The following is a 26,120-nucleotide window of genomic DNA, read 5'->3' as shown; positions in this document are numbered from 1 at the left end:
TTGATATAACCTATGAGTTATGGTTAAGTGATGAAAATGATATGGCGCAATAGACGAAACTGGTGCTGAGAAGCTTATGAATGATGACCAAGTGATAGATGATGAAATTTGTTTTGAAATAGCTAGTATTGAGAAGCTTATGAACGATGACCAAGTAACAGAACATGAAATTTATTTTGAAATGGTTAGTGCTGATAAGCCTGGCATGTAGGGTAATAGGTAAAATTTGTTGGTGCTGAGAAACCTTCGGATGGTGAAGCTTGTTCCAAAATGTTGAGAAGCTAAATAAGGGGAGAATGTGAGATGGTAGGGTCTTAAAGACCATATTCCCCAATTATTTAAGATTTCATGACATTATTGACATTCGCATTACATGCAACATGTTGGCATCGTTGCTTAAATAGTACATTCACATAATTTAATTTTTGGACATGCATGGCACTATGAGAATCTAGGTTGTTGCATTTGCATCATTAAGAAGGCATTTGCATTTTTGGTCATAACATTCATTCATGCAAATTTTTGAGTCACTTGAAAAGACAAAATTGTGAATATTTTGATGAAAATTTTTGAAAACTCAAATGAGAATATTTGAGTTTCAAAATGAGAATCTTTTAGGAGTGAAATCCTAAAGTTCGTCGATTGTGAATCTTCGAACAAATGAAAAGTTTTGAACTTTTGGATATGAATCTCCAAAATACAAAGCTTTAACTTTTTGGATATGAATTTCTAATATTTTAAATGAGAACCTTTGAACTTAGATGCGAAGCTCTAAGTTTTATTGCATGTGAGCCTTTGAACTCAAATGAGAAGCTTTGAATTTTTGGATGTGAATCTTCAAAATTCAAATGAAAACCTTTAGATTTTTGGATATGAATTTTAAGTTTGCTAAATGAGAACCTTTGAAAAGCCTTGAACTTTTGGATGTGAATCTCCAAAATTCAAATAAGGATATTTAAATGTTGGATGCGAGTCTGGCAAGTTACAAATGCAAATCTCGAGATATTACAAATTTGAATGAAACTAAAATTTTAAGAATCAAATTTTAGTAAATTCTTACGAAGTTGAAAGATTCTTACGAATCTGAACCTCTAAATGTTGAACTCAAATTGTGAATCCTTGAGTTCCATTACAATAGTCCTTCAGTCACGATCTATAACTCTTTTGGACATGATGGTTAAGGAGCAATTTTTTTTTTCAAAGTTTTGTTACCTCTGTTTAGAGGAGCAATTTACTTTTCAAAGTCATGATGCCTCTACTTAGAGGAGCAATTTATCTTTCCAAAGTCCTGGTTTCCTCTCTTTAGAGGAGCAATTTACTTTTCAAAGTTATGGTGCCTCTGTTTAGAGGAGCATTTATTTTTAAAGTCATGGTGCTTTTGCTTAGAGAATTTATTTATTTTTCCAAAGTCGTGAGCCTCTACTTAGAGGAACCTTTGTTTATTTTTTCAAAGTTGTTAAGCCTTTATTTAGAGGAGCTTTATTTATTTTTTCAAAGTCGTTGAGCCTCTGCTTAGAGGAGCCTTTGTTTATTTTTCCAAAGTTGTTGAGTCTCTATGGTTGAGCTTCTACTTAGAGGAGCTTTGATCAAAATTCTAATAAAAAAAAACATAAAAGCAAAAAAAAATATCAAGTTGAGTATTAAATGGGTGTTTACGTCTTTGCACAATTCCTGTTTCATAGAAAATGTGCAAAGAGGAGTAGCTGTAGACACCTTATTTTATTCGGAGTTCTTTGTCAATCGAGACTAATCTAAGCTCAGGTGTAGGGATTTTTATTCATTTTTATTTTAGGTTTTTCTATTTTTGTATTTATCATTTTTATTCTTTTTTATGGTCTATCTATTGTTTAATTTCTTTTTCTTTTTCCATTATCTGATTAATTTAAAAAAAAAGAAAAGTTAAAAAAATGAGATTAAGATTGGTGCTAATCTTTTGATTTGGATGCTAATTAAAATTGAATTGAAACTCTATCAGCATGGATCTATATATCAACAATGAACACACAGAAAAAGGTAGACACTAGCTGAGAGAGAGTGAACAGAGAGAAACAGAGATGAAAAGGGTGAAATGGCTTGGTGTAGTTTAAGGTCTGTGGGTGTACTACGCACTCACTCTCCATTAGCCGCAGTTGGAGGAGTTGTTGCTGGCTCTTCCTTTTGGCGATCTTCCTCCAGCAATGGGTCTCCTTTTGCTTGCTTAAGCCTTTCCACTTCTACTGGGATAAAAGAGGCTGTGGCAACTGATAAAGCTTCAGCTATGTTGGGACCATATTCTCAGGCCATCAAGGCCAATAATCTTTTTTTTGTCTCTGGTGTTCTTGGTCTTATTCCACAGATTGGAAAGTTCATTTCTCACAGTGTAGAGGATCAAGCAGAACATGTACTCAAAAATATGGGAGAAATCCTTAAAGCTAGTGGTGCTAATTATTCCTCTATGGTTAAGATAACAATTATGCTGGCTGATTTGAAAGACTTCAAGAAAATAAATGAGATCTATGCTAAATACTTTCCTTCACTTGCTCCAACTCGTTCAACATATCAAGTTGCAGCATTGCCATTGGATGCCAAGATTGAAATCGAATGCATCGCTGCACTCAAGGCATGATGAAGAGGAAGTTTAGTCTTTTCGGTTTTGCATTTAGCTGTCAATTCCAATTGCATTAATGAACTTGTTTAAGACTTGAAAAGGATAGTTTAGATGCCGTTGTCTGATGGCAGTTAGTGATCCCATTTGGCATCTAGAAACCAGCAGTTATTGCATAACAGCTACCTGGCAAGAAGCTAGAACCAGTCAGAACACACCTGCATAATATGATCATTGTTCCCGAAATGATTGGAAGCATTATCGATGTGTACAATGGCAAGACATTCAATCAAGTTGCAATCAAGCCTGAAATGATTAGCCATTACCTTGCTGAGTTCTCTATTTTGTACAAACCAGTTAAGCATGGTAGACCTGGTATTGGTGCTACTCATTCTTCTAAGCCGTTCCTTTCAATCGATTTATGTGTGCTGAGCCGCGTCAACCTTCCAGCTGAACCGTTTGGATTTTTTTAGTTTTTATTTTTATTTTTATTTTTTGTTTATTTTCTTTGTTTTTTTGTAGTTTTATTTTTATTTTTTTATCTATGTGTTTGTTTATTTTTTTTAGAATATTTTTTGCATGAATAAATAAAAAAAGAATAAAAAATATAAAATAAGTTTTTTTAAAAAATATTTTTGAAGAAAAGTTGAAAGTATCAATTTTCCTTAAAAATAAGTTTTCTAAAAAATAGTTTTGAGAAAAAGTTGAAAGTATCAATTTTCCTTAAAAATAAGTTTCTAAAAATATTTTGGAGAAAAGTTGAAAGCATCAATTTTTTTAAAAAATAAGTTTTTTAAAAAAATATATTTTTGAGAAAAAGTTGAAAGTATCAATTTTCCTTGAAAATAAGTTTTTCAAAAAAAATATTTTTGAGGATAAATTGAAAGTATCAATTTTTCTTGAAAATAAGTTTTTTCAAAAATATTTTTGAGGAAAAGTTGAAAGTATCAATTTTTCATAAAAATAAGTTTCTAAAAAATATTTTGAAAAAAAGTTGAAAGTATCAATTTTCTTTGAAAATAAGCTTTTTAAAAAATATTTTTGAAAAAAAGTTGAAAGTATCAATTTTCCTTGAAATAAGTTTTCCAAAAAAATATTTTTAGGAAAAAATTGTAAGTATCAATTTTTCTTGAAAATAAGCTTTTCAAAAAAAATATTTTTAAAAAAAAGTTGAAAGTGAAAAATTTTTTTCAATTTTTTACTAAAAGTATTAGAGTCAATTGAAAATAATTTTTAATAATTAATTATTTGGTAAATTTTTAAAGCTTATTGGATAACATAAAATTAAGTTGGTACCATCTTTCGATGGGCAATGTGAGGGTACTATAATCTTTCTCACACGTAACCGAACTTTAAAATCTTATTCTGGTTAGTAGACCTAAACTAATCTTTTAAAGATTCTTAAATTTCAATGTTTCCTAAAAAGATAGATTCTTTAGATGATCAATTGCATCTAAATAAAAAAAAAATTAATGATTTTTTTAAATCAATATCTAACGATAAATCTCTGAATCTAGACGTTATAACACTTACTTAAGAGACCTCATTCTTAACTACCAGGTTTCTTATACCTAGACCGCTGAACTTTTTTTGGTTCACACACTGACGATCAGCTTACTTTTGCTATTTTTGTCTGATTCACTCCTCTTCCCCGTGAGAAGTTCCTCCTCAATTGGTCAATCTTCTTGATTACTCCAGCTGGCGCCTTAAATACTGACATATAGCATAAAGGAAGGCATGAAAGCACTACATTGATCAATGTCACCCTTCCTCCAAATGATAGGTATTTCCTTTTCCAAAGTGCTAGTCTGTCCTAAATTCTTTTGATAACCGGGTCCCACAACCATTCTTCTGGGGTTTGCAACTACCGAAATACCCAAGTATAGGAACGGGAGACTGCTATACTTACAGTCCAGCATAGATGCAAGAGACTCCACCCTTATTTTTTTCGCTTTTGTCGCATACAGCACTGATTTGCTAAAGTTTATAGACCCAAACACAACTCAAAGCATTTCAGAATCATTTTCATATTGTAAATGACCTCCTCTGTGGCTTCCAAAAACATAATGGTATCGTCAGCGAATTGGAGGTGCGAGATAGTTAATGAAGGACCAAACACGATACCCTTTTTATAAGACTAAGAGCCCCCTTTGATCATTAACAGATGTAGCACCTCAGTGACAATAATAAACAGAAAGGGAAAGAGTAGATCTCCCTGCCTCAAGCCCTTCTGCATCTTGAATTCTCCTATTGGTGAACCATTACCAGCACCAATACCCTTACGTTGACACACATTATTTTATCCACCTGATCCACTTTTCCCGAAGCCTACTGATTCCAACACAAAACAAAAAGTCCCAACTAACACAGTCATATGCTTTTTCAAGAACTAACTTAACAATCATTCCACCTACTTGCTGCAGGTCTTTTACCAATGAATGAATAACCTCGTTCGCCAAAAGGATTACATCCATAATCTGCCTCCCAGCAATTGAAGCCAACTACATATCACTAACCAATTTACCAGTCACCCTTTTCAGCCTTGTATCTAGAATTTTCACAATTATTTTATGTAGAGAATTAACTAGACTAATTGGCCTGTACTCCTTTAGCCCTACAAGATTCTCCACTTTTGGGATCAACGTAATGAATGAGGAATTCAGCCCTTTTTCCAGTTTCACATAGGTGTGGAAATTTGCCAGAAATTGCATCAGCTCCTCCTTTATAAAATTCCAAGCCTTCTTACAAAAATTAAAGTTGTAACCAACTGGTCCCGGAGCCTTCGAGCTTTCACCTTCCCAAATTACTTCTTTCAATTCATCCATTTCAAAGGGAGCCTACAGTAGCTCCACATCTTCTTGAGACAATTTACCAAATGGCAGCCCGACCACCATTTTATGAACCTATTCGTCGTTGGTGAAATGCTATTTAAAAATCTCCAACACCAGAGACTTCACTTTCTTTGGATCCAAAACCCATATCCAATTGTCATAAAACCCAGCCAAGATGTTTTTGCAGGTCCTCAGCTTAGCAGAACAATGAAAAAACCTTGTATTTTTATCTCTTTGTTTTAACACATAATTCTTAACTTTGTTGCCACATAGATTCTCTATTTTTGCGCGCCACTCATAATTCTTCTAAAGCTCTCTTACGATCTTCAATTTTTGAAGGATACAGGTCCTTAGGTTTATGATGTTTTCCGATAGTTCAACTTTCTCCTCAAGCCTCACTATTTTTTCCTCTATGTTCCCAAACACTTCGTTGTTCCATTTCTCCATAAAGGTTTTCATCTATGTTAATTTCATTCTTGAGTGATGCCCTGATTTCCCTGAAACCCCAAAATGTTTCCATTCATCTCCCACTTTCTTCAAAAACTTGCAATTATTCAACCAATAATCCATTACTCAAAATGGTCTTGGTCCCCACTCTACAGCATCTGATGCAAGTAAGATTGGACAATGGTCCGATACAGATCTCCTCAAACCTCTCTAGGAGATATCCTTGAAAGTTACCACCATTCGGACATGACCAAAAAAGGGTCTAACCTGCTTCTTTTGTTGCCGCTCCCTTACCATGTGATTTCTTACCGTTTAGCGGCAAGTCTATCAACTCACCTCTTTCAATGAAGTCATTGAATTCTTGGATTTCCACTCCCACAAGAACACATTCATTCCTTTCTAAACCTGATCCGATCGTGTTGAAATCTCTTGCCACACACCAAGATCCACCAAGTTCGTCTTTGAGCTCCAGAATCTCTTTCCACAGAACTAATTTCTCTGCCCTAGTGCAAGGAGCATAGACATTACAAATTACACACTCAAAACCCCAGTCAGTCCGTTTGCCTTTAACTGCCATAAACCTACTGTTTAACCTTATTTGCTTTGCCATAAAGCTCCCTTTATCCCACACCATTAGCAGACCCCCGGATTTACCTATCGAAGGGACAAATCCCAAATCAAAATTTAGGTTACCCAAAGACCCACGGTATGGGCTCCCACTAAGCTCTCCTTCATTGTTTCTTGAATAATTACCATATCTATTTTATGAATTACTACCAGTTTCTTCAAAACATCCATTTTTGCTCCACTACATATTCCCCTTATATTCCAACAGATAATTCTCATACTACTAATTCTATATCCAGACCCAAACAATCAGTTCAACAATAACACACTTACTTCTTAATCGTACTTACTTTGTCTTTCACTTTTTGAACAAAGTTCTTTGAGTCGTTCCACCACAACCTCGTCTTCATAACTTGCCGAGAAGCCAAGACGTTTGCCCAACTCCTATGCTTCCTCTGCTTCCCTTGTAATCACCCTCTGTTTATTCGAGAAGTCCCCATCTGATAAAGATTCATTTGCAAATTTTCCTTCCAAGCCTTCAACGCCTCTTGTGTCTTTTTGACTTTCCCCTCATTGTTCTTTCTTTTGGAAACCTTCTCCAGAAGGTCCTCCTCCACCTCTTTTAAGAATCTAACCATTCTACCTAGATTATCATTTTTCTCAACAGTTTAGGCCATTGCATTAATTAGACCGTCAAGCCCTCCTTCAAATTCCCATGATGGACCTCAGCCATTCTTAGAACCCCATTTTGCTTCTTATCTTTCTCAGCTCCCCTTATCCTTGGGCCCATGACCATCATCCCTAACAAACTTTCCACCTCTTCCAACTCCTTCTGCACGACTGGCCCACAATATTCCTTCCCCCATCCCCCCTCGCAACAGTTCAGTTTTCAACTGTCCCATTTGAAAATCTTCCTGACCCGTCTCTTGTCCCTCTTTAATGCCCTCCAATCCGTTGCCTACTTCTCTCTCATCTATGTTCGAGCAAATATCCTTGGACTCTAGAACAACTTCCTGCGTATCATCATTAATAAGATCCCTGTAGTTATTTTCCGCTGGGATTCCATAACCTTGTTCCCCTTCCACCTTTTCATCTTCCTCGAATGCACTTTGGAAGCTAGCTTCACAGGACCACTGATAATTGCCCTTGTCGCCTTTTTAACGGCTGCTTCATCCATCTTGTAGGTTTGATAGCAAGAATGGAATAACGAAATTACATCTAAGCCTACTTCAGATACTCTAACAAGATGACTTCTATCACCACTCTCCAGGCTAATGATTTCTTCAATCCTCTCTAATTGGTCTGTCATGATAAGCATTGCACCTCTACTGAAATCATTGAACTTTAATGTCTTCCCATCCATAGAAACCAGTTCCCCTCATATGTTGGCAATGTTCATGAACATATTGTAGTTCCATGCATGCAACGGAACACCAAAGCACGTAATCCACGTAGTCCTATACTTGAGCTTGATTCCCTCCGACCATACTTCTACTTCGACAAACCATTTCTTCAGCCACGCCATCCAATTTCCTTCATTATCGCCATTGTTTCTATTTCATCAAATGTTATTAAGAACTGTCTGCCCGATATTTTCTTGACATAGATATCAAATGCTCCTTGCATTTGAAAGTTTTCTTGCAATCATTTTGCTTCATAGTAGCCGATTGCAATGCTTATGACACTGCTCTCCAAGTTATGTAATGCTTCATAAAAAACGCCTGCTTCATTAGGCTTTCTTTGGTTTTCAACATTTTCCCTCATCCCACTCAGATCTGGCTTATCAGTGTTCACCATTTCCTCCTTACCCATCAATGCCTGCATGTATGTTCTACCTTGTCTTTCACGACTTTCGACGATCAGACTATGCAACTTCATAACACTTCCTCCGCTATTCCTCCATTGATTTTCCTTACCTTTTCCCTCTATGGTTCCTTCCTTACTGCCTTGTATCCTTCTCCAATAAGACGGTCTGTTTTGAAATCTTGCATGATTCACGCCAATTCTATAGTCCATTAGCCACGAACCGTTCAACCTTTCCACTGCTCTTTTCGCATCACTGAATTTTGCAAACCTCACGAAACCGAACTTTTTCCCCCTCTTACTCTTCTGGGGGATGAACACATCCACTTCCCCACCGTGGATTTCAAAATCCTTTGAAGCCATATCCAATAGACTCTCGGTAGGATATTATTAATGAAAACAGAGAACGCCTTTACTGCCATCTTCGGCATGTTATTGGAGCTGTCACTTAAAGTTATAGGTTTGAAGAAAATTATTCACGTATGCCTTATTTAGAGATATTGTAGTCTGTTCATGTAAAACGTCTAACTTCTTTTTTTTTTTTTTTTTTCAAAGTTCCCCATATCTCATGCCAGAAACAAGTTCACAGCCATTGGTTGTGGCACCTACGGTTATGTTCGAGGTTCCTTGGGACAGACCTATTCAACCGGATGTTTAACATTTTGTCTTGAAATTACCGAAGTGATAAATGGATCTTGCTCTGGCATTGGCCACTGCCAGAAGGCTATCACAAAAGGAGTGAGGAATTATCATGTAACTTTTGCTACTGCTCGCAACCATTCCTATGTATTGGGCTTCAATCCTTGCCGCTACGGATTTGTTGTAGATGATGTAGCCTATAGCTTCTCTGTTTCAGATCTTTAAGTAAAAAATTTCAGTGACCCGCTATTCCCAATTTTTCTTGATTGGACAATCGGGAATCAAACTTGCACAGAAGCTAAAACAGATCCAGAAAATTACGCTTGCAAGGAAAACAGCTATTGTATAAATCCAGAAAATGGCCCTGGATATCTGTGTAAATTTGTTGATGGTTTCCAGGGTAACCCTTACTTCTCCCATGGTTGCCGAGGTAAAGATATCAAATTCTCCATTTTGGATTCAATCGATCAATTTATGTTATTTCCTTGGTCTGTTAGATGTTGATAATTGTACTTTCGTTTCCAATTTTTCTTTAAATGTGTGAAAATTTCCAGATATTAATGAGTGTGACACACTAAAGCCTTGCAATGGAACATGTAACAATATACCTGGAAGTTATAGTTGTTCATACCCTGAGGGATTTGAGGGCGATGGTTGGAAAAAATGGAACAGGCTGCAGTCCTAAAGTTACCCCCAACCATCAAAGTTTTCCGATTCTTGTTGTTGCTCCGGGTTGGTACAGAAAAACGCCAGTACAATTTTAATTTCCTTTTATTCGGTATAAATACTCATTGGTATATACTTTGTACGAAAAAATTAATTAGATGAGATAAAACTAACCAAAGTTTAAACAATGTTAGTTGAACTGACAAATTTTTTATATTCTAGAAAATCTACACAGAGATATCTTAAAACACTCAAATATACTACTGATTACTTTTTTGAAAATTTGACACCTTTTATATTAAATTTATTAGAATTCAATTCTTTGTAATATAAAATTATTGTTGATTAAATTTTATTAATGGAAAATTTTTATTCATTTTTTAACATGTAATAACACACACACACACACACACTCTCTCAAAGTTTAATCAATAATAAATCATGTTATATATATATATATACATTTTCATTTTACTTTCATGATTTTTTTCAACTCTTTGTAATTAACTCATAGCACATCAATATATATTATGAAACAAGAATACTCCCTCCGTCCTTATGAAATTGTCACTTATTGATTTTTTATGATAAAAAATTTTAAACTTTGATGTCTTTTTATTTTATATTTATAATTGATAAAAATATAAAAATGTTTATAAAAACTTTAAATAAAATATTTTCTAGTATATATATTGTAAAACTAATTAATTAAAATATTTAAAATAATATAGGTCAACGTTAAAAAATGTTCATCAAAACAAAGTCAACACGTGAGAATTTTAAATTACTCCCTTTGTCTCATTAATAATGTCCTATATTGATTTTAAGGATAAAACTTTTTCTACACTAATGATTTCATTTTATTTTAAATATATTGCAGATTTTAATATGAGAAAAATACTTTTTAACAATCTTGAATGAGGAAGTTTTCAAATATAATTTTATAAAGAATTAATTCAATAGAATATTTAAAATATCAATGATCGAAGTTGATAAATTTTGACTATAGAAAAATAAAACTAGATAAAACTTACGGTACGAGAAAGTATAAATTTTCTTCTTTTGCTTTTTGTCAAGGATGGAATATTAATGATAGATTTGAGGATATGATAGTAAGACTGTTGGTACTCATATAGACAGGGCGAAAAACAATATCACATGCTAGCAAATTAAGTTTTTGAAGATCATAAAGTTGTTACCCTACTGGCGCATTGCAAAGCCTCATTAAATCTTTTGTTGATGACATTATTTTTGTCAATAGATTTTTTTTATGAGATTTTGTTCATAAGTTAACTATGTTTTGATAAAAGTTCCTTTAAAGGTGTTTTGACTAATCTTCTTCGTAGTAGTCCTAATCAGGAAGTTTCATGACTAATATTCTTCATAGATGAATTGCTGCTGGATTTTGTGAATTTCTGAAAAATTACAGGAAAATGTAACGGGTGGTACACATAGCAAGAGTTATGCGCCACTAAATTTTGTCTCAAATTGTAGCTTAAAATTAATGACAAAATTAACTATGTTAGGAGTTAATCAATTTGCTGACTTTCATCTTGATCGCAGCTATTTGCTTAGGTGTAGGGCTCTTGTTTCTACTTAATGGGGTTTGGTGGCTTTATAGGAAACTAGAGAGAAGAAAGAACATTAAACTCAAGGAAAATTCTTCAATAGAAATGGTAGGTTATTCTTTCAGAAAAGGTTGTCGTCAGAGGAAGGTGCTGGGGAGAAACCTAAACTCTTTACTTCGAAAGATTTAGAAACAGCTACTGATCAATTTAATGACAACAGAATCCTGGATTGTGGCGGCCAAGGTACTGTTTACAAAGGAATGTTGCAGGATGGGAGAATTGTAGCAGTAAAGAAGTCCAAGATAGTAAACGAAGGTATCTGGAACAATTTATCAAAGAGATTGTTATTCTTTCCCAAATTGATCACAGAAAGTGTTGTCAAATTGTTTGGCTGTTGCTTAGAGATTGAAGTGCTTCTTCTTGTTTACGAATTCATTCCAAATGGAACCCTTTCCCATTTCATCCGTGACCAAAATGAAGAATATCCAAGGTCGTGGGATATGCGATTCAGCATAGCAGCAGAAGTTGCAAGTGCAATTTCTTACTTACGTTCATCTGCATCTGTCCCCATTTATCACAGAGATATCAAGTCTAATAACATACTACTAGATGAAAAGTTTCGAGCAAAGGTATCAGATTTTGGAACATCTAGTCAATCGGTATTGATCAAACTCACTTGACTACTCAAGTGCAAGGGAAGGGACTTTTGGGTACATAGACCCTGAATACTTCCAGTCAAGTCAATTCACTGAAAAAAGTGATGTTTATAGTTTTGAAGTTGTTCTTGTCGAGCTCTTAATAGGACAAAAGCCAATCTCAATAGTTAGATTGCAAGAAAAGAGAGGCATAGTCTCCTATTTTATCTCTTCGATGGACGAAAATATTTTACTAGATGTTAGAAAATTTGAGAAAATAGAATCAATAAGAGAGAATAAATATGACTTTGAGGTTTAAAAAATCGTCTTAGAGTAAATTATGTTTGAAAGATATAATAAAACATTGTTTGAAATATTATTACCCTTTGTCTGACAATGTCTTAATATTGCTAGGAGCAATTGAACCAATTTCTTCTTCGTCTCCTCTCTCTGTATTTCCTTTAGTATGGATATCAAACTTTGGAGAGAAGTAACCATCTTCGGTAACATCCAATGATTCAACCGCATCAGCTATTATTTTGGCTCTTTGATTGATTACTTTATCGGATCTGAAAATCACTTTAAAATTATTAAAAAAGAAGAAAGATTTATTCCTTAACCTTTTAGCATGTGGATGTGCCTGACAAAAGTTAAAGAAAATATGAATCACATAAAAATAATAAGAAAAAAAACATAAATAAGTAAGGTAAACGATTGTGTAATCTTAAAAATTTACCCAAACCCACTCATCAAAAATGTTTTTTTTTCAGCTGTGATATATTTTTCTTGATCATTCTACCCAAATTCACTAGAATTTTTCAAATCACAAATTGCATGATATTGTCTCTTAAGTAGCCTAACCCTAGACTCAATGTGGAGGGGGCTTTAAGTTGTGAAGTTGGAATGAGTCGGTTCAGCATTTGTTCAAGATAACTTAGATCTGACATGGAATATCCTATTATCTGTTCTCCATCTATGATCATCTGCCAAAGAATGTAGGCATTGAACCATATAGGAATCTTCTTCTCTTGTCTAAGAATGGTTACCTACCTCCAAACTTTCGGTTCTTCTTTTTGGTAGGCCTCATATGGGTCGCGAAGGATTGGCACGTGATGAAGACATATTCAATTCCTAATCACATTGTTAGACATTATGCAAACATATCAATATAGTAAATAAAAAACCCATTATGGAAATGAATTAAATGAATACACATAGAAAGAAAACAAAGAAATGTGTACTAAAAATTGTAATATACATTGGATACTTAAGAATAAAATAAATATCAAATAAACATATATTCAACAGGGATATAAACCAAATTCTACACTCAACTATATAATACATAAATCAATTAAATTGAGTAACATTATAACATATAAAAAAATTTCTATAATGTTTTTATCCCTGATATTGCAACCAATGATTGAACATCTCATTAGTTAGATTATCTCTAAACTGAGTCCAAGAATTAAATGGCTCAACATGCATAATCAAATCTTGATGTTCAAATTCATCTGGTTAGCTAATACTTCCTTCAACAACATCACCTTCAATAAGGTCAATTACCATCTTAGACCTAATAAAATTATGGAGAAGGCAACAAATAGAAATGATTCTACACTGTGACTTTATAAAATGACTTCTCCCTTAAAATTACCCATCTAGCTTTCAATACACCAAAATATCTCTTGATATAATTTTTTACTTGAAAGTGTTTCATATTAAAATAGTCCACCAGGGACATCGTTTGGAGTCCTGCCCTTCAATCACTAAGATGGTATCATTGACCTCTATAAGGTACCAAGAAACCTTCCCTATTTGTGTATCCAGCATCACACAAATAGTAATTGGCCATTATAATGGAATAGCATTAATAATATGAAAAAATGTGTTTCATTATAAAGCTAAAACGAACATAATAAAGATAATACCTTGTGAGATCCTCAACCTATTCTTACGTGTAATGGCAACGTTTAGCACTTTGCCATCGTTGCAGAACCTTCATATCCAAGTAGAACATATATGAATTGCATATATGAGGTGCAAACACCAAGGACATTGGTAGCAATTTCATTTTTTCTAGCCCTATATCTAGGCTTATCAATTGTGTCTACATTGACTTTGATTTATGTCCCATTTAAGGCACTCAAACAACCTTTGAACCATTTTCATATATTGTCTATTAAATTTTCAAGCATCGGTTCGAGTTTCTTAAATAACAACGTATGCAGTCTTAAAATAAAATTCAACATAGAATGAAATTACCTACTAATTGTCTCTTCAAATCTAGCTACTTGACATTTCATTACCTTATTTATTATATAATAGGTTATGATGTGGAGGAAGCTACTTATTAGTTCTTCTATTAACATATGTCTAGATGTTTGTAATCCCCTTTCTATTTGAAGCAAATGTCATAATTTTGTAAAAGCTCTCCTATCCATTCTAATATTATCTACACACTATCTATCATTCTCAAAGACCATTGCATTTAAGTTTAACTCTCTAATATATAGCCTATCATAAAATGTTCCACCATAAGATAGTCTACATTATTTTTTAATGTTCATATGTAATAAAGTCACAATAACAAAATACAACACATGCAACAAAGTCTCCATCTAGTTCAAATGCATCATAAGCAATGTAACCAATTGTATCTTTGTTCTTAGTGATAAACCTGCCATAACTATTTAGAAGATAGAATCTCATTATAGTTGAAAACATAAATGGAAAGCAAATATTTGGATATGGTACATGGAAACTATCGAACATAAAAAAAGAAAATATAAATCACCGATAAAACATTTCTAGATGAAGGAGCTAGAACAAATAAATCATAAAATACATTTGATATATAAAAAATATAAATCCAAAATTAAATGACATCTAAAAAGATTAGAAAAAAGATTGGAATACAACAAATAATGCAGATTAGATAATTAGGTATTAAATAGTATACACACTATTTTTTGAAAAAAAAAAGACAAAGACAAACTTAATATGATGACAATTAAATGATTGATGTTAAAGCTTAAGTTGGTTCAAATAGAAAAGTATTTGCTTTGAGCTAAGATATGTTGAAATAAAAATAAAAAATGTATTGGTTATTAAAATATGATGAAGGTATCAAATAAGGCATTTTATATTTGATGTGTAAAATATAGGTTTTTCTAAAGTTGATTAGACATTACAACGTTAATATTGTCAGAACACGATTTTCAAGAAAACAAACAAAATTTTAATATTTGGTAATTACAGCATTTATAGGAAGAAATGCCTTAAATGATAACCAATTATGGCATTTTTCCATTAAAATGCCTTAATTGATGGCCGCTTGCGTATGTGATCAAATTGTGATTGAAAATCATTCATGTTATATCATGATTTTTAAGACCCAAAACAAAATTTAATATCATATCAATTAATGCATTTTTTCTTTGAAACGCCTCAATTGGTGATCAATTAAGGCTTGCTTTAATTGATCATCAATTAAGGTGCTTCTTTAATGAAACACCTTAATTGATAATTTGTCAATTAAGGCATTTCTTCCTTGAAATGTTTTAATTGATCATCAATTAAGACATTTTCTTGAAATGCCTTAATTGCAACATAAATTAAAAAATTTTAAATTTTTTATAAAAAGCTACAACTAAGTTCCAAACTTACTTTTGGAAAGGATGAATATGTCATCAATTTTTTATTCAGGTTAAATTTGAAAATAAGATAACTTTTTCTCCTAGAATCCTAGAATACCATAAGAAAAGGCGTGCTTATGATTTCGAGACTTTGGATACTATTGGGAATCTAACATTTTCTCTCATAATCGGATTATCCTAAACCAACTATAGGAAACAAATATCCACCATCAAGATTCTAGAGAAAAATTGATGAATTCCCCTAAACCAAATACACTATAAAATTGATAATAAACAAAGACAGGGATTTAAAAAATGGAGTAACGACATAAGGGCTATGATTTTGTGGTAACGTCGATGTCCACCACTACTATTGAAAAAAATAGGTAAAAATGCCATTCATGGTAATAAAGGCATGTTGCATTCATAAAAAACTGCCTAAACGTAAATAATGACAAATACGGACTATTATTGCTGCACTCCTATTTTTTGTTAGAAAAAAAGAAAAAAATTATAGTTTTCATTTGAAAAAAAGCCAAAAAACAGAAAACACAACTTCAATCAAATTCAAAAATCTAAATCAAGATCAAGCATAAGTAAGTAAAAAATGGTGTTTCAAGTTTAAAAAAGGAGAAAGGTGCATGTTCAAAGGGAAAAGAAAGAGAAAGGGAAAGAAGGAAAAAAGAAAAGGTTGTTCAGAGCTGGACAGCTAATGGAACAACAAAAGGCAATGGTTGAAACTAAAGGTGGCATCTCATGTTAAGAAGGATAAAGAAGGTGTCATTGGTAATAAAAAAAAAAGAAAAAGAAAAGAAAAATGGATTAGGGATTTGCTAGGAACTACACAGCATAGTTTGAAGGTCAAGGACAAAAAAAAAAAAAAAACAAAAAAGGACTTGGACTAGACCTGTCCTATGTTTTGACTTAAAAGTTAGTAACTTAGTTGGTTTTTGGGTTTATTGGATTTGTAGTTTTAGGTCATAATATCAAAACTTAATTGAATATAACTTTTATATTTTTTGGTTTTTTATTCGCAACTTGTTTATTTTTAATTCATGTTAATAATATTTTTTTTAAAAAATGTGTGCTTTAAGATAAACGAATATTTATGAAAACAAATAAATTGTGAATGAGCATGTTATTGTTAATTTTTTATATTATAAAATATTTATAAATAAAATGATACATTATTAATAAATAAAATAAATGTAAAGTTGTTTAGAGTATCGAGAACTCTTATAATGACAAAAAATTATAAATATTATTTTCCTCATATAAATAAAAAATAGAGTCATAAAACTATTTAAAAAATTATAATAGTTATGTTTTCTTGTTCAAAAAAACTTATTTCGATAATCATGTTTTCTTGTTCAAATATACTTATTCAAACAGTCATGTTTTTCTATTCAAACATGCTTATTCAAAATAAAAATAATATTTTATTAATATTTCAAAATTTCAAAAAGCAAAAGATTTAAATAAAAAATAAATTTATTTACTAAACAAGCCCAAATGCCTTAAGTCTTTGACTTTTAAAATTGTTTGATCTACCATAAAAATTCCTAAGTCTAAATAACTTGACCCACTCCAATATTTAGTTCAATTATTTAAATAACACAAGTAGTCTATTTTAAACTACATACAAATTATTTTTCTATTTAATATGGGATACATCGCATTTTAAACTACCAATAATCCTCTACTAGTTTAGAATATTGGTGCTTAATCTTTAACCTTTCACACAAATAAATATTATAAATACAAAAAGGTATATTTTGATTTAAACCTTCAATTAGCCTATATACCTTAGAATTCTAACAAAATTTATCATGTCTATAGGTTAAACCTTGACTCTTAGTGTTAAAATTGAAGATATAAGACATATAATACTTGCTTAATCTTTTGTTAAAGGCTTATAACTATTTTAACACTATTATCCTTATTCATAAACATTTACAAGAAAATTTTCAATTTTCTTGTTGAAGCAACACTACTTCAATGTTTATATAGGTGAAGTTTCTTATTTACGTCTCCATTGCTATAGACATTTAATTATAGATTTCATTAAGAGTTTAATCTCAACCTCCATTCAAGCAATAGTTCACACTAGTATTCTAGATATTCAGAATGGATTGACTAGTGTTTACAGACACATAACAATAATTTGTTGTTACTTGTTAAACTTTGTAATTAGAGATTACTACTTCAAAGTTAGGTTCCCATTATTGGTGTTTAAAAGGAATTTTAAACCCATTCCTTTTGTGGTGCTTCTTACCAAATTTCTAGGTAGCATCTTGGTAAGAGGATATGCTAAGTTGTTAATGGATTTAACATATATTATGGTAATTACCCTATTTTTTTTATCAATTCTCTAATATAGTCATGTTTTAGACTAATATGTCTAAATTTTTCATTATAAATTTCACTAAAGTTCTTGACGTTATAACTTTACTATCATAGTACAAAGAAATGGTTGTCATTAGTTGTGGCCACAACTTTATATCCATTAAAAAGTTCCTTAGCCATTCTGTTTCCTTGCCTACTGCAACTAAAGTTATAAATTTAAATTCCATAGTTGAATGTGAAATGCAAGTTTGTTTCTTGATAGCTTAATTAATTGCATCACCTGTAAGAGTAAACATCCAACCTGAAATAAATTTATCGTCATTTATACTAGTGATCCAACTTGCATTCGAATATCCTTCCAAAACTGCTGGATATTCCAAATAAAATAAGCCAAAATCTTTAGTTCTTTTAAGATAACCAAGAATTCTTCTTACGGCTTTCCTATGACTTATATTAAGCTTACTTATATATCTTGATAATTTACAAATAACAAAAGATATATTTAACTTAGTACAATGCATAACATACATAATACTTCCAATATCACTAGCATATTCAAGTTGTGCAACAATGCACTTACATGAACTTGGTTTTTTATTAACTTTATACTTGTATCATAAGGAGTATTGGCTTCTTTTATATTAAGGTATTTAAACTTATTAAGCAGTTTCTCAATAAATGACTTGATTAAGTACGAAACCTTTTTTATGTCTCTTAGCTTTAATTGCCAAAATGGTATCGACTTTATTTAAATCTTACATTTTAAAATTAGAAATTAGATACCTTTTGGTTTCATTTATGCTAATCATATTAGTACTAAAAATTAGCATATCATCCACATAGAGACATATTATAACTTTATGTTCTTTAGTAAATTTTGAGTAAATGCACTTATCTACTTCATTATGTTTAAAACCATTGACCAATATAGTTGAATCAAACTTTTCATGCCATTTTTTAGGAGCTTGCTTGTAGCCTATAAAGTGACTTAATTAATTTACAAACTTTATTTTCATTACCTGAAAGAATAAAACCTTCCGGTTGTTCTATGTATACTTCTTCCTTTAAGTCACCTTTTAAAAAGGCTATCTTAATATCCATTTGATGCCCATATAATTTATAAATGGAAGCCAAACCTATAAGAACTATAATGGATGTCATTCTAGCTACTATAACATATGTATCGAAATAATTTATGCCTTCATTTTGTTTAAAATTATTGTAACTAATCTCACTTTAAAGGTTTGTATAGAGTCATTTGTGTTATATTTCTTTCTAAATACCCATTTACATCTTATAGGTTTAGAACTTGGAGGTAAATTTTCCAAAACCCATGTATTATTGGACATAATTGAGTCCATGTCATCATTAATTACTTCTTTCCAAAAAGCAACATTTCTTAAAGTCATAGCTTTATTAAATGCTTTAGGGTTTTCTTCTACATTTAGTAGAATTGGTGTTTTATTAAGCACTTTGATTTTATTTCCTTCTACTAAGAAAACAATAGAATCTGGAGTAACAAAATCAGAATGCAAAAATTTTTTTTTTCTAGTTCTTTGGCTCTTTCTAAGTTCAACAGAATCATTACTTTATTTTCTTATATTTTTAATTATAGGAATCATTTCAATTTGTTTCTTTATGTCAATATTAGTATCACATATAAACTTATTTTCAAAAGATTCTACATGAATAGATTCAACAATAACTTTAGTATTTAAATCAAGAAGTCTATGTGCCTTTGAATTTTATGCATAGCTAACAAAAATGCTTTCAAGAACTCTAGGTATAAGTTTTGATTTATGAAGATTAGGTACTTTATAAAAGGCAATGCACCCACACACTTTAAAATAATCCAAATTTGGTTCTCTACTATGATTCCAAAGTTCAAATGGTGTCTCCAAGATTTTTTTTTAAAGAATTCTATTATATAAATAGTATGTTGTTAGAAGTGCTTTTCTCCAAAGATTTAGAGGTAATTAATTAGTATTTAATAGCATACAATTTACCATATCAACTACGATTTTATTTTTTCTTTTCTTTAAACCATTTTTTTGAGGTGCACAAGGGACTGTCTTTTGATGAATAATTCCATTATCCTCACAAAAAAAAAGAGAAAATGAAACTGGAAAGTATTCCCCACCCCTACTTCTCCTTTTTTCAACAATTGATTTATATTTTTTAAAATTACCAAAAGTTTCATCTTTTGTTCTCATTAGATACATCAAAGTATAACAAGAACTATCATTTTTAATTTTATAAAATACCTTTTTTCTCCCCTTGTTAATAAATCATTTAACTCACAAATATTAGAATGTACAAGTTCTAACAATTTTGTATTTCTTTCAACTTTAGGAAAAAGGCTTCTTTGTCATTTTTGCTTTTACATGGATTTCACATTTAATGTCATGATTTTTCTAGTATGTTATGTAACCATGCTTAGACATATAATTCATATATTGATATTTTAAATATCCTAATCTAGCATGACATAATGATGAAGATTGCTCAACAATATAAGTAGAAACATTATATATTTCATTAATACTTAGTTTAAACATACCACCATTAGAATATCCTTTTCCAATGAATACACCATTTTTGGATGCTATAACTTTATCAAACTCTAGTACAATCTTAAAGCATTTCTTACATAATAGATTTGTAGATACAATATTCTTTATAATCTTAAGAACATGGAAACATTAAGTAAAGTTAATTTCTATCCTAAGTTGAACTTTAATTCAACTGTTCCTTTTCCAATCACTTTGGCAGGAATATGATTTTTCATAAGGATGTTTTTTGGTCCCTTGTATTCTTCATAAGTCTTGAATTGCTCTTTATTGTTGCAAACATGAATTGTTGCACTAGAATCTAGCTACCAATCAGATGACTTATTTGTAGTAGCCATATTAACTTTAGTGATCATTCCAATTTGCATGTCGATCACCATTGCAACAAGTTCTTTGATTTCTTTTTCTACCAAATTTACCTTGATTTTAGAACTAGAACCAATCTTAATTTCAATATTTTTAAACTGCAATCTTTAATAAAATGTCCTTTCTTTCCAACAAAAATGCATTTTATTCTTATTAAATTTGGATTTCTTGAATCCCTTCTTATTGACCTTAAAATTGTTCTGAGTTTCACCAAAAGACTTGAGTTTTACCAGAATTTTGTTCACTCATATAGTTCACATTAGGACCTTCAAGAAAGAGTGCATCTCTTGCATAATTTTTTATTTTAATTTGTAAATGAGTATAAATTCTTCAATAGTGAAAGTATCTATTGAGAGCAGAACATTTTTCCTATATCCATTTCAAGAAAAAGGAAGTTTTTACAAAATAGCATTAAGTTGAAATGAATCAGAAGTCTTAATTTCTAACTAAATTAACTTAGATGCCAAAGTTTACAACTCATGTACTTAGTCCATGATTGGTTTGTCATCAATTATGGAAAATTCAAAATATTTCAAGGCTAGAAATTTATCAATACCTTTCTTTTCGTTCATGTACTTGTGTTCAAGGGCAATCCAATTTTTTCTTTTTATGTTTTCATATTTTTGTATAGGTTATTTGGATGATCAGATAGTGAATTCAAAATGTAGTCTCAAAAGACTAGTTCATTTTCTTCACATTTGCTTTTTGTTGCCTTAATAGCATTAGAGTCTTTAGGAGTTGGTTCTAGAATTGGTTCCAAATTTGGATCAAGTACATAAAACATCTTCAATGTAGTAAACAGGAAAACCATTTTGTCCTTCCACCTAGTGTATTTTGATATGTTGAAATGATCAAGTTTGATTACATCTTGAATCTAAAAATTAACCTTCATACTTAATTCCAAATCAATAGAAACAGGGGTGACAGTGGATGTAGTAGCCATGATAATTGCCTTTAAATTGTTAGAAAATTTGAGAAAATAAAAATAATAAAAAGAAGAAATATGGCTTTGAAGTGTGAAAACACTATCTTATAGGCAATTATGCCTATAGGACACAATAAATCCTTAAAACTCTCTAAATTAGAATTAGTGAAATTGGTCAAGTAGAAATATCTATTTATAATAAACAAATAGTCACAAAATTCTTATCCAAAAAATCATGACAATCTATATAGTCATGTTTTCTTATTCAAACAAACTTATTCAGACAATCATGTTTTTCTATTCAAATGTGCTTATTCAAACAATCATGTTTTTCTGTTCAAACATACTTATTCAGAATAAGAATAATATTTTATTAATATTTCAAAATTTAAACAAGCAAAATATTTAAATAAAAAATAAATTTATTTGCTAAACAAGCCTAAGTGTCTTAAATATTTGACTTTTTAAATTATTTGACCCACTAGAAAAATTCCTAGCAAGCTCAAATGACTTGGCTCACTCCAATACTTAGTTCAATTACTTAAACAACACAAAAAATATCTTTTAAATACATACAAATGATCTTTCTATTCAATGTGGGATACACCACATTCTAAACTACCAACACTAGACACACTTGATGCTCAAGTTGTGAATGATGGTCGAAGGGAGGAAATATTCACAGTTGCTCACCTTGCGAAAAGATGCTTAAACTTAGATGGAAGATAAAGACCAACAATGAAAGAAGTGGCCATAAAACTAGAGAGAACTAGAATTTTGCAAGATTACATTCCTACTTAGCCAAAACAAGCTGAGTTTATTATGACAAAACCAACTGAGAAATGGGACTTCACTTTATCCTCAACTTTATATTACAGGGGTTACAGCATTATATTTGTATAAGATGTTCATCCACTTAGGTTCAATACAGTTTGACTACTAGAGTTCTGTATTATACATATATAGCAAATTAGCTAGTAATAAAGCACTAAAAGTAAACTAATCTATGAAAATAAGAATCTATTACTTTGCCTTTATTTTTTTTCTCCAGGTTGCTAACTCTTTTCCCGATGATGACACTAGCTTTTCCCTATGAAATTGATGGCTCAAGAAAAGCCACCGTCAATGACAATTGCTACTGCCTCTAACTCCATCTCTAATAACCAGCTATGAATCATTGTATTTAAAAAAATGAAAAATACTACTATACTCATTTAATACATATTTTGCACATTCATATAAAATTTAGTTTTCAAAATTCTTTAATAACCCATAAATGTTTTAAGACTATTCACTTAAGTTCCTAAAATAAAACTAAAAAATAAATGAGTGCATTATTTAAGTGCAATATGTTGGTGCATGTAATGTTGTCCTAGAAAGAAATTTAGGTTTTATTGGCATTTGGTTTGTAAAATCTAACATTTTAGGAGAAAAAATGATTATCTTCTACATCACTCTACTTGACAGATTTTGAATAATGAGACTCCAATGTTGTCATGCTTTAAAGAGGCTTCATTGTCAAGTTCATTTAATTTTTTATAAAAAGCTTTTATTTGTGATAATGAGATTTAGAACCTTGGTATCAAAAAATTCTTATTAAATTCTCTAATATGTTGGTAATATTTAGTAAAAATTTTCTCACCTAAAAATTTACATAAAGATTTCTATTTACAACACCTTTAGTAATTCTATCATTGGAGATTTAAAATATAATTTTTATAAAAACGATTCATTTTCAAAAATATTTTCCAATATGTTGATAAGATTTTTTCTCAAAAATTATCCTCAAATATATTGGTAGGATTTTATGAAAACTATTTTTTTTCCAAAACTTAATAATCATAAGGCTCTCCAAATTTTTTTCTTGTTCTTTTCTTTTCTCATCCTTTTAAATTTAATTAACAATAATAATAATAATAATAATAATAATAATAATAATAATAACAACAACAACAACAACAACAACAATAACAATAACACAGTAAAAAAATAAGGAAATCAAAATAAATCAAAATCAAAAATAAAAAAATAGAAAAGGAAAAACCTACGATGGGGTCAAGTCACTTTGCAGGTTAGCACACAGAACTTCTTAGATTTACCCATGGGTTAAAAACAATGTTGTATAAGACTACGTATAAAAGCCAAAAAATTATTCTTTTCCTTAGAATACCTATGCTTATTCTCTCTCTAGTTGAATTTCTCTCCTCCTTCTCTTTAGAAGTTCAATCGAGAAATTCAATTGGTTCTAATTTTTTGCTACAAATTCTAAAATCTGACTTCAAAAAATTCAGCTAGCTACTGTAAAATTCATTCATAACCCATAAACCTAGAAAACTCAAAATCCAATTGTCGCGAAAACCTTTCAGCTACCCTAAACCTTGTTGGAATCTTCAAACTTTTGCCAAAACATTCAACAAAAAACCCAAAAAATCTCTTAAAAACCCAGAAATTCAATCTAAACCTAAAAATTCAAACAAATGTCCAAAAAATTCCCAAACCCAAAATTTTGAAATTTTCAAAAATTCATAATCAATTTCAACCAAATCAAACCAGCATCCTAAAACAAAATTCGAGAAACTTCTAAGGACTTCAAAGATCAAAACCCAATTCAAAAAAAACCCAAAATCACAATTTTGAACTCAATCCCAAAATTTCTTAAACCATATTCCTAGGAACCAAGGACCAAACCCAAAGAATTTTTAAATGGCTTTGATTGCTAATTGCTTTTGTTTTCTTGCTTCCTCATGTATTTCCTCTTTGTGTATTCTTTTTATAAGGATTTAATCCCTTTCAATTTGGAAATATTTAACCGAATCTAGAATTTCTTATGATTTTATTTGATTAGATTTTTTGTGATTTGGATTTGCATGAATTAAACTCCAAAGTCTCCATAAATGCATTAATCGTTAATCCCCAAAGATTGAATCCAAATCTAAATCTTGGTGGAAAATCCCAGGTTTTGTTCTATTTCTTTTTTTTTTTAACCTTGACTTAGACATTTTTTTTTACCAAAATAGATCACAAAATTAGAATTAAAACTAAATATAAACCTAAATTAGAATTAAAATCAAATTACAACTCAAAATTGAAAATCTTGGGCCTTTATCCTATTGGGCCTAAAACTTTTTTATTTAAGGCCCAATTTATGGTCAAGGCCCATTTTAATTCTAAGAAAAATTTTGGACAAAATGAGGTGTTTACAGTAACCCTTTTTTATGAATTTTCTATGAAACAGGACCTACACAAAAATCAAAAGGCATCCATTTTGTTTGGGTCCAGATACATTGAAAAATTTTAACTTGAAATCCAAAGATTCACTATTTGCAAGTTCAAGAATTTGCCAATAAATTCAAATGTTCACAAAACTTTAAAGATTCACAAGATTCTATGGCAAGAATTGAAAGATTCAAAAAATTTGTAAAAAGCTCAAAAAATTCACAAAATACTCAAGATTTTCAAAGATTCAGGATTTGTAAGGACTCCAAAACTTTTTAAAAAAGGGTACATAGAGGTTTTAAAAGATCATGTTTGGAAGTCTTATAGATCATACGTTGAGAAATTAGAGATCACACCCTAAGGTCTAACAAATTTAAACTTTAAAATGGATTCATCTATACCAAGTATTTACTCTTATTAGTAGCAAAAATTTCAAAATTATCTTTAACTATATCATCATCTGCTTCTTTACTCCTAACACTGGTTGTGTCATAATTAAGCATATAATGATAGTTATATTTTTGAAAAAGTCCTTTATGTTCTTTATAAAAAGGTTTCAATAGCATGAAGATAGTCGACCCATTATTTCAGATCTTTAGTTTTTTTCATTTTAAACTTAAAATTTTCAATCAAATATTTATAGGAGTCAAAATCAAGTTTTTTTTGTTTCTCTTTTGTTAAAGAAGATGAGGGTTTGTCATCTGCCATCATGATATTATCATAGTAAAAAAGTCTAAAGTATATAGATGTATTTGGAGGAACATGTCTTTGGTCCATCTTTTCTGCAAGCAAATCTAGTTTATCTTCTATACTATCTATTTTTACAAATAACTTAGAGAAAAAAAAAGAAGAAAAATCAATTAAACCATTTATAGCTCTACTTATGCTCATATTATTATTTTCAAACTTAGGATCTACATGCAAACTATGATTATAAACTTGATCTTTACAAACACAATTATTTTTTAAAGTTGATTCTATATTTATGGTGCTTAAGATCGGTGTGATTCTGTATAGGTTACCTAAAGCCAGTTAACAACAAGGCATACAAAGCCTAACAAATACCAGCAAATAACCACAAATTCACGGTATGAGCTTTAAAACATGAAATAATAACAAAAAACAAAAGTAAATATAAAGACTTTGTTTATAATAATAGAAATACAAAATAGATCTATAAGCTAAAAAGAGCAATATTACAAACCTTTTACAAACCTAAGGCTCTGATACCATTTATAAGGTGCAAAAAGGATCTATGTATAAAGGTTAAAAAAAGAATAAAAAGTTATAAGTAAGGAAGATGGTCTATAAGAAAA

General features: G+C 30.7%; 2 pseudogenes; both read left to right on the top strand.

The window, feature by feature from the left end:
* The window catches only part of LOC111310758 (wall-associated receptor kinase 2-like), a 31,129-nt pseudogene extending 8,537 nt beyond the window's left edge, over window positions 1-22,592 (top strand).
* LOC111288695 (reactive Intermediate Deaminase A, chloroplastic pseudogene) lies at window positions 2,069-3,111 on the top strand (annotated as a pseudogene).
* Window positions 22,593-26,120: the final 3,528 nt, after the last annotated feature.

Source organism: Durio zibethinus, chromosome 1 (genome assembly GCF_047325235.1).
Source record: "Durio zibethinus cultivar Kanyao isolate XHJ-2024 chromosome 1, ASM4732523v1, whole genome shotgun sequence".
Lineage (NCBI taxonomy): Eukaryota > Viridiplantae > Streptophyta > Magnoliopsida > Malvales > Malvaceae > Durio > Durio zibethinus.
Note: the sequence above shows the minus strand (reverse complement) of the source record. Positions and strands in the feature narration are given on the sequence as shown.